Source organism: Zonotrichia leucophrys, chromosome 5 (assembly GCF_028769735.1).
Source record: "Zonotrichia leucophrys gambelii isolate GWCS_2022_RI chromosome 5, RI_Zleu_2.0, whole genome shotgun sequence".
In the NCBI taxonomy this organism is placed as follows: Eukaryota; Metazoa; Chordata; class Aves; order Passeriformes; family Passerellidae; genus Zonotrichia; species Zonotrichia leucophrys.
Genome location: NC_088175.1, coordinates 4,372,539 through 4,382,026, shown reverse-complemented (window position 1 = coordinate 4,382,026; position 9,488 = coordinate 4,372,539). Strand labels below are relative to the sequence as shown.

The 9,488-nt window shown below is 39.0% G+C and overlaps 1 long non-coding RNA gene across 1 annotated transcript; it reads left to right on the top strand.

Moving 5' to 3' along the window:
- The first annotated feature begins 720 nt into the window (after window positions 1–720).
- On the top strand, window positions 721–7,659 carry LOC135448369 (uncharacterized). The gene is made up of 3 exons (XR_010440430.1): window positions 721–876; window positions 4,628–4,797; window positions 6,756–7,659. It is a non-coding gene; the product is annotated as an uncharacterized LOC135448369 (long non-coding RNA).
- The last annotated feature ends 1,829 nt before the right edge of the window (window positions 7,660–9,488 follow it).

Here is a 9,488-nt window from a genome sequence, read left to right as displayed (position 1 = left end):
GACTTTTGGAAAACAGGCTCTTTCTGCACACCAGACACAAATATAGAAGAGATTTCAGCTGGTGACAGCTCCTAGCCTGCTGTAAACCAGGTCCAACAATGTTATCTCCATCTTCTCTGTACCAGTTAACACCACATAAGCACTTGGATGTCAAAGTAACTTTTCTCATAATTCCTGAGTTGTACATGTGCTGCATTTGCAAAGGGCTTTATGCTATAGATGCATCATTAATCTCTGAAAGGTTGGAAGATTTCAGGCAGGGATCCTACAGAATTTTCTATAAGCATTTACACTAATTATCTTAAATTCTAATTGTTGCACCAAATCAAAGGGGAATTAAGATTTTAATTTCTTTCTCCCCTTTTGTTTTTCTTCATTATTTGACAAAGCCTAGAGACTAATCCCATCTTAAACATGAATATAAAATAGACCTAACAGATGTTCTGTCTGCTACGGAACTTTATTTAAGCAGGCATGGTCTGCATGTAATAGACGTGTGAAGGTCAAAGCTTGTCATATAAAAACACAAGGCCTTGCCACTATTTAATTCTTTTTATTTGCAATTTTTTCAAGTGAGTTTAGTGAATGATTAACGGTATTGGCTTAAAACAGCACAGAGCTGGCAAGCACTGTGCAAACATCAACATTGCAAACATGCCTCCATCCTGACCTGCAGCACCTTTTCTGTTCCCATTTCCCATAATTCTGGAACAGATCCTGCCAGTCCCATGCCAGATGGACTCCCATATTTCTAAAGTACACAACAGCTGGAATGAAGTGGGAAAGGTCATTTGGACTGCACAGCCTGTGATGCTTTGCTTCTGCTACTGTCTGCCCACTGGAAGCACTGGATTTTTGGGAATGGTCTTTCTTCAGGTGGGTTGTGTTTCACAAGGACTGTGTGGGGTTTATGCATTAATTAATTTTGCTGCAGAATGAGCCTGACTTAGGAGCTGAGCAGTCCTGCTTATGATGTTATCCTGGAAGGGACCTCTTGAGCAGGTGGAAAGTTGGAATGGGATGTGGACCTCACCTCTAAGATTGTATGGAAGGAGATGTGCTTGGAGCTTTTAATCGAAAGAGAGTTTGCATTTCCTTTCCCAACACCCCTGTTGGATGTGAGTGGGGATGCAGGGGGTTCCCAGCCCCTCTTGGCTGCCCCAGCCCTTCAGGACAAGGACACTCAGTGCCCCTTTTCCTCCAGCCTGGCTCAGAGCTGCAGCCCAGCTGCTGAACAACAGCCAGGTTTTGAGGGGACTCAAGCTGATTTATGTAAATGGTTGGTGTCCATGCAATGCTCAGTGAACAGGCTTTTTGTGAACAGGAAAATATGTTATTTTGAAGAGAGTTGGTATTTTTCAGGTTTTTTTTTCTCCTTTCCTATTTTCCTCTTTAATATCCTTTGGAAAAATGAGATAAAAGCTCTGAGAAAAAATTTTGCTTATTTGAACAGCTATTTTTATGTGGACACTTCTGACAATGATGAGAAAAATGGAGCAGAAAGAATGGAAAGAGACTGTCCAAACCACTGTTTTACTACTTTCAGTAGGAAGTATTTGAAAAATGTGAAAATATTTTATTTATGTCAACATTTCTTGCTGAAAGAGATTCTTCTATTTTAACCAGCTAGACTTGTGTTTTGAACAGTTTACTCTCTGGCTTCAGGATTTTCAGGTATCAAGAATTCAAAAGGCATTTATGTCAAACTCCTTGTGAATTGTGTTGAGTTTCAGCTAGCTCAGGTAACAGGTCTGAATACACACTGGCCACAGACGTCAGATGCATCCAAATCACGATTTCAAACACTCCAGATTCAGGGTCGTTCTCAGGTCTTTTCATTTAAACTCTAACTATGGAATTTAAATGTCTTTAATAGGTCTTTAAAATCCTGTTTTAGGACCTTCAATTTGCATGCCCTCCTCTTTTTGTGCCGAGCACATCTCAGAGTGTTGTATAAGATTTTGAAGAATATCCTTTGGCTTCTAAAAGTTTGGGACTTGGCCTCTAGCTAAATGGTTCTTTGCTGTTTCTTTTAAATAAGGTTTTCATTAAAGTTTTACATTCTTCTGTTTTTCCTGTGCATCTATATATATTCATTAATAGTATAATAACACATTTCTTTTTTTTTTTTGCCTTTTCGTTTATGACAGAGTGGCTGTCAAAGATGTGCGCTTTTCTAAACCAATGTCAGCTTCTCTGTTGACTCCTTTTTTTCCAGTTTTGGCCAAATCTATTTTAACAATAGCAGGAGACAGCCTTTCAGACTACGAGGGAATTTGCAATCCAATCATGTACTGTGTGTCTTTGAAAAGAAGAGAATACAAAGACAGAATGTGATGGAATTTTATTTAATGCATTGGCATGAAGTGTAAATACATACTGCATACAGATACTAAACTTTCCTGGCTCTGATATGAAATAATTACCTTAGGGACTTCTGTGTAAAATAATTCCTATATAACCATTCAAATATGGATGATATGATTCAGATGACCTCTTCTTGATACTAGAGGTCATCCACCAAATGTAAATGTGAATGTTTACTTTCAAAGCCATTTTAGAATAAGAGAAAAATGTGCTTTTCCCCTAAAGTTAATACAAATAACTATTATTTTGGTGAAGAACAGCGCATACCACAGTATATATGGTATCAATCATGTCTCTTTTTTGAGCCTGCCTTCCTTTAATTTGTCTGACTGACTCCAGCCACAGACTTTGTGTTCTCCATGAAGTAGGAATCTCTTCTACAGATCTGTGGCCAGCCAATGAGTGCCATTAGAGGACTTACTTTACACATTTGGATATCCAAAATATAATATAAAAATATTGTAATACATGTAACATATTATAATAGTATAATATCCTTTATAGTTCCTTCCCCACTTTTTCATGCTAATCACCTTTACAAATGGAGAATGGTAACTAAGCCTTGTGAGTGTGTGCTCCAGCACAAGATTTCCATGCAATCTCTAAAATGATCAAGGACTATATTGTGAATTATTGTTTCTGGCCACCCCTTTTCCTGAAGGTGTCCCACAAAATTCAGATATACCATGCTGTTTTGTGGCAGGAGATGTGTTATGTACAGCTAAAGTTTTTCTGGGGTCTTCAGCTGTGCTTTTCTCTTTGAACTTCTGGCATACAGAGAATCACTTCAACTTTGTGTGTTGCTGTCTCCACTGGCAAAAAGAGGATTATATTAATTATACAGGATTATAATATTTAGTAATACAGAAATCTACAGAACGTGTATTGGTATACACTTATTTTTATCAATGAGCTTTGGAAGTGTAGAATTGGATGTTGTTTGAAAGCTGAGAAACTATTGTAAAAAAAAAATTAAAAACGGAAACTTTTGAGGGATTTTTTTCCCATGAGTCAGCAGGAGTTAAACTCCTGCTGTGGGCCTGTGGCACAGAAGCAGAGGTTTCTCAGTGACTTTGGCACTGAGCAGATGAGGGTAGAGTGGGACTTCCATGGAACAGCCAGAGCCATAAAATGCCCCAGCTATGGCTGGCACTGTGTTGAGCTGGACATGAAATGGATTTGCTGAGGGTTATCCTCTCTCTCAAAATATTGTGCTAGAGAATACTGACATCCTTAACAGCAGCTCATTAAATGTTTTTTTCTCCCCTTTATGACCCTTGTCTCCATACCAAGGGGTGAGAAATCCCCCACCTGCAATGGAGCCAAGCAAGGTTTGCTCTGATCTCCCCGTGGGTGACAAAATCCAAATTGCTGCCCATCCACAGGGGAGAGGTTCTCCTGTTGGCAGCTGATTTTCTTCTCACTGTGGCAGGGTGGGGTTGTTTCCCATCATTTAATTAACCACAGCTGTGGTGGTGGCAAGTGATAGTGTGGTACATTATGTTTTAAATCAAAAAGGAGTCTTAAACTACTGTCCTTGCATTAGTCTTGTGAATACAAGAAACTCTTTCATTCTTTCTATTTTCTTTTCCCACCTGCTGAAGGTGCCTTATTTTATTCCATTTCTGGACCTTAAATCATCTCTGTTCTCTTCATCAGTCTGTGCCAGGTACACAAATTTTATTTTAATGGAAATAGACAGACTGAAGTGATTGGAAAAGAGAAATGTTCAGAGGACCACCATCCATGTTTCTGTGATTGAAATTATTTTTTTAGGCCTCATTCAAGTTCTACTCAATCTTTGTATTATCCTTCAGTGACTCAATGATGCTATAAGCCCATAGCAATGCTATAAACTTGTGGTGTTGATTAAAAAGGAAGATAGGAAATTGCAGATACCTTAAACAGGGCTGCTTCTGTGATTTGAATGTAATCTAGAAGGGGGAAAAAAATCAGTGGGAATGGAAAATAGTTAAAAGATTGTGAGAAGTAGAAGTAAAAAAAAGAAGGAAGATAGATAAACCTCAAGGAATTTTAAGGCTTTGCCTAAATTTTCTTCCATCAGGATCAGCAAAGGGAGAGGACTGAAGTAAAATTCTAGTATAGAAAGGTCAGAGAAAAAATTAGGGAAAATGTAAATCTTAAGGGTGGAAATGTCTCTGTGTTTTACAAGAGAGTGGAAGAAAAATGTGCTAGCCTGGCTTGGAATGATAAATGAGACATTTGTTAGTGCTTTACAAACTGATTTATCTTCCTGCAGGAAAAAAAAAGGACTAAACAAGTGTTTGGTCAAATTTACCTGTCTGTAGAAACTCACTTCCATAAAACCTTCAATTTTTATGGAGAAAAACCCACGAGAAGCCAGCACAAAGCTCAGTTTTTACCTGCATCATGTGAGGTGGAAGACGAAATTCATGATGGGGTCCTTCAGTAAGTAAAAAAACCAAGGGCAAATGAATTAATTTCTTTCCATAGACACAGGGAAAAAAATCCAGGCCATGTAATTTTGAGGGCTGAAATGTCAGAAGCCCAGGAGCCCATGGAAAACAAAATCAAACAAACACAAATGGCGATGCATAAGGGCGCATTAGTGCCTGATGGAGCACACGCTCAGCCCGACAGGAACCATGTGCACAGCCTAGGAGGAAAGTATGTGAGCCTCAGATTTCATGGAAAGTGACAGTACCATATGTAGTGCTTAATGAGTTTGCAGTTTGCTAAGTATGCCTAAAAAAGCCCATACAGCTGCTTAGTGAGATCAGATAGAAAAAAGCTCTTCCTGGTTCTCTGATTCAAAGGGAGAACTCAAAAGCTCTGATGTTATTTTTTTTTTTTAATATTGGCCATAGCACCTAAAAGCTTGAGTCTTTGGGCCACAGTGCAAGGTGTTGTACCTGCACTGAAGGGACAGTCTGCTCGAGGAGAGTGTTTTCTAAGAGCTTCTTTCTCAGTTAAATACTTTTGGGCAGGATTGCAGCTGCAGCTCACCCTGCAAAGACTGGCAGGCAGAAAATAATATGTACATTTATTGCCTTCAGTGGTGTTTAGAAATTCACACTGGCCAATTATCTCACTGCAAGAGTTCAGTAGAGCTACTCTGAGTGGCTTCAGTGGAGTCATGTTAACGTGAGTCAGAGTGAGCAGGGCTGTTAGGCTTTGACAGAGCTGTGAAGGTTCAGTACTTTGGAAATCAGCTCTATTTGTCAGTAAAATATGTGGTCTTTGCTTCTCCTATTAGTGACATGGTTGTGAACATCCTGTAAATATTCATTGGAAAAATCAAGTTGTCTGAGAATGGAAATGTGATCAGAAGAGTGTTCTGCAGAATATGGCTTCAAATTGATGAAACAGCTGCAAGGAGCAGCAGAGAGATGTGTGATGTGTTTGGATTGCAGGGAATTAGCAAAAAGGTTTTGATTATCATAGGCAGGTGCAAGAGATGTGCTTTTCCACAGTTACTCTCCCACATATACATTGACCACATGGTGCATGAAAGTGGATCAAGTAAACTGCAGCAGCAGCGTGAAAAACACATAATGACTGTACAGAGGGAACAATCTAAGCAGGGAAGAATAGATTAAGGCAGTCTTATTTGCACGTAATTTGTTCCTTTGTGAAAATGCTGAAGATCTTAAAAGCCTTGGTAAATGCCTTTAAGGGAATATGACAGAGAAAGAACCAAAAAAATCAATAGTCTTGATTCTTTTTCTCCTACTTTGCATTAGTGTAACCTAGTGGCTGAGTCTGTGTAATTTGGATGTCATCTAAATTTGCAGTTCAGACAGACTGCTAAATGTAGCTCAACAAGACAGAGCCTTGTCTGTCTGATTGTGACTAATGTAGAGAAAATGAGGTGTCTGATAGGGAGCTCAAAACTGCCATTTCTCATGTAAACTGGAGATTTCAATTTTTCATTCCTTTTCAGTTAGGAATTACATCAGGAAACAAAGCACACATGGCAAACGCACAGGAAATCTGGCTTTTGCATTGCCTATTTTTTGTTAATGCTGCAGCCTTCTTTGATGTCATAAAAGATTAACCAATTAGTGAATTAAAGAGAAAAATTATTTTTTGGGGTGTCATTAATCAAGATTATTTCCTTTACCCTGGGGGGAGGAAATACCATAGGCAACAAGCTGTAATAATGCTCAACGAGCTCTAATTTATGTGAACTCCTTTCCCAGCAGAAGCTGTGGAACTTCTTCCTGAGCACACTCACAAGACTGCTCCTTAAGCTGCTTAGCCCTGGCCACAGAAATTGTAAAGGAAATTAGTTTCTGCCCCTTTAATAGCTGGGGTGGGAGATGAGAAAGCCTCTTTAAGGCAGTGATGATGAAATGGGTTGACACAATGACAGCCTCTTCCACATCTCTTTTTATTGAATACAGGAAGACATCAGATCCTTCTAATTGCTCATTTTCTACCTGCCATGGAGGACAACAGGAGGAACAAAGGAAAAGGAACAACACTTGTCAAATGATCCTGAGGATCTAATTCTCACAGAGGCTTGTCCAAAGGGACTTTTGTAGTTCTCTGACATGTTATACTACAGACCCATCTTGTCTGCTGAGCCTTAGAAGAGGATGAGGAAATGCTAATTCCTCCCACTGATGTCTTGCTGTTAATGGAGACTGATCTGAAAACATGTAGGGATCTGCTCAGCTGAACAGGCTTGCTGAAGTCAGAGCTTAAACAAAACCCAAATGGCACGGTGACCATTCATTTGGAAAAGTAACTGACTGGCTGAATTCTGGACGCTGTCTTAAATCTTTTGACTGTCTCAAATATTTTGAAAACTTGGCTCAATAGCCAGAAGAACAGTTTATTCTGTGTGTAATTGAAAAGGCCACAAGAAAGGCAAGCTTCTTGTAGTGGAAAATGTGGTGTCACATCTCAGAGCAAACTGAAGTGTGGCATGAACCTTGGGATAGCAATGCTTGGAGGCTGTTCCAAACCCAAATGGTGCAAAGATTTGGGTGTTTTTCTCCCTTGGTTTTAAAAAGCATTTCAAGAGGTGCACAAAAACCTTCTGAGTGAGCTTCCAGTGTGTATGAAAGAACTGAGAGCAAGAAAGGGAGTTCACTTTAGTCTGAAATTGAGAGGAAGAGGAGATTTCCTGGCTTTAGAAACATCTGGCTATTCATTAACATGCTTTACTAGCTCTTCCCCTGGAATTCATTACTCGGGCAAGTATTGGAGATTCCTCCTCCCTCTTTCCTTCCTTTCCTTTGTTACATCCCAAGATGATGCAGGGTTTACTCCTATCCTTCTTTGCTGCCTTTTTCATCTGGCAAAAACCTCTTTGTTAAGCCGGTAGGTTTTTTTTTTTAATATTTGATTATTTTAATGTCAGTTCTTTGCTTATTGGAAAGAAGTGACTCTTTCCTAAAATAGGAAAGCATCCTATTTTAAAAGAATTTTCCAAATTCACAAAATTAAGCTAGTGTGACACTTTTTGAAAAGAAAACATTCATGATTTTACTTTGAAATAACTTTTTGGTTTGGTATATTAAAAAATTGGTTTGGTATATACAAAAAGACCCCGCAAAGAAAAAAGTAATTCAGAATATTGCAAAACACCAACCATGTCCTTGTGTCCCAGAGGACAGTGCAGGCAAGGAAGTGAGAAATGCCCCCACTTCTGTAGCCTGTGTGGTGACAAACTGTGGGCTGGAATCTATAAGGATAGAAAGAGAAAAAGGACTTTTATTCCTCCCTAGTATATTTATTGTTAAAGCAACAAAGAATCTTGCAGCTGATTTGAAACAAAGAAGCTATTAAAATATGAGTCATTTTAAAAAGCCTTCTTGTGTTTTGAATCTGCATGCTATGATTAGCTCAGGTTTCCAAAAGTTTCTTTCCAATAGAGAGTGCAAAAAGTTATTTAAAGCATCTCAAATTCATACTGTAACACAGGTAGGAATATGATTATGGGAAGGATGTACCTGCAAAATACTGCAAGTGAGGATAAAATGGGTGTATTTTGACACACTAAATCCAAGACTAAACTTCATCCCCTAAAACATTTTGCTAAGTGCTTTAACTGAAAATGTTAAATGTGGGGAGAGGATTCCAGCCTCCATCTCTGTGTGCCTTGGTTGGCCAAGCCCCAGATGGTGGCACAGGTGACATTTGTGACAGTCCGTCCCAGGCCCTGATTTTATGATCACAATCACTTTTTCTTCTCCTTGTATAAAACCTAAATCATCCCCAGAGACTGAAAAATTGCTGCCTCGTGCTGTAGCTACATTGGACATGCAGAGTTGCAGCTCTTTTAGGGCATCCTCTAAAAGTGCTTTAAAAAGGCACTTTTTTTAAAGTGCCTTTTTAAAAAAAGTCTCATCAAATTCATCACCTTTTAGGCAGAACCTTGGGGATACCATGCATGAATTCTTACAAAGCACATATATATAAACTTCAATAAACTGTATGAGTCTTTGGTGTTTTTTGGGTTTATTTTTGTTTATTTTTGCTGTTTTGTTTTGGGGTTTTTTTTGTGTGTGTGTATTTATGTGTTTATATTTCTCAGTGCAGTTTTAGGACAGTGATTTTATTTGAGGTTTAGCTGAATTGAATGTCCAGGTATCAAACAAGTAAGGAGAAACCGGGAGGTAGAAAATGTAAAGCAGAGATGAACCTTAGCTGAAATCCAGCTCCTAATGAAGCCACTGGGAGGTTTATTTCATATGTGGGACTTCGGAAAATATAAAAGCCACCCTCTCCTGTCAGCCTCCTGCAGTTTTTGAAGGCTTCTTCATTTTCTCATACATAATAAAACAGGCTTGTTCTTTAGGGAGAAAAAACTGATTTCAAAAATGACCTCATCCATGAAGAAGACTATGGCTGCGTAATTGAGGGAAGGAAAGCTCAGAAATCCAGACTATCTCTGTGAAAGTAAGGAACAGTTGTCAAAAAGCATCTGTCCCCCAGCACTGAGCCCTCAAGTGAAGCACAGACAAATGAGAAATAGCTGCCCAAGCTTAAATGCCTGGAATTTGGTTGCTTGGCTGGAGAGGGCAAGCAAGAAAGCAAGCTTAGCTTCTATTCATTCCACAGTATTGGCATTTTTTTCATTTCTCCATCCTAAATGGGATTAAAGCTTAAATGGGACCAGCCTAATG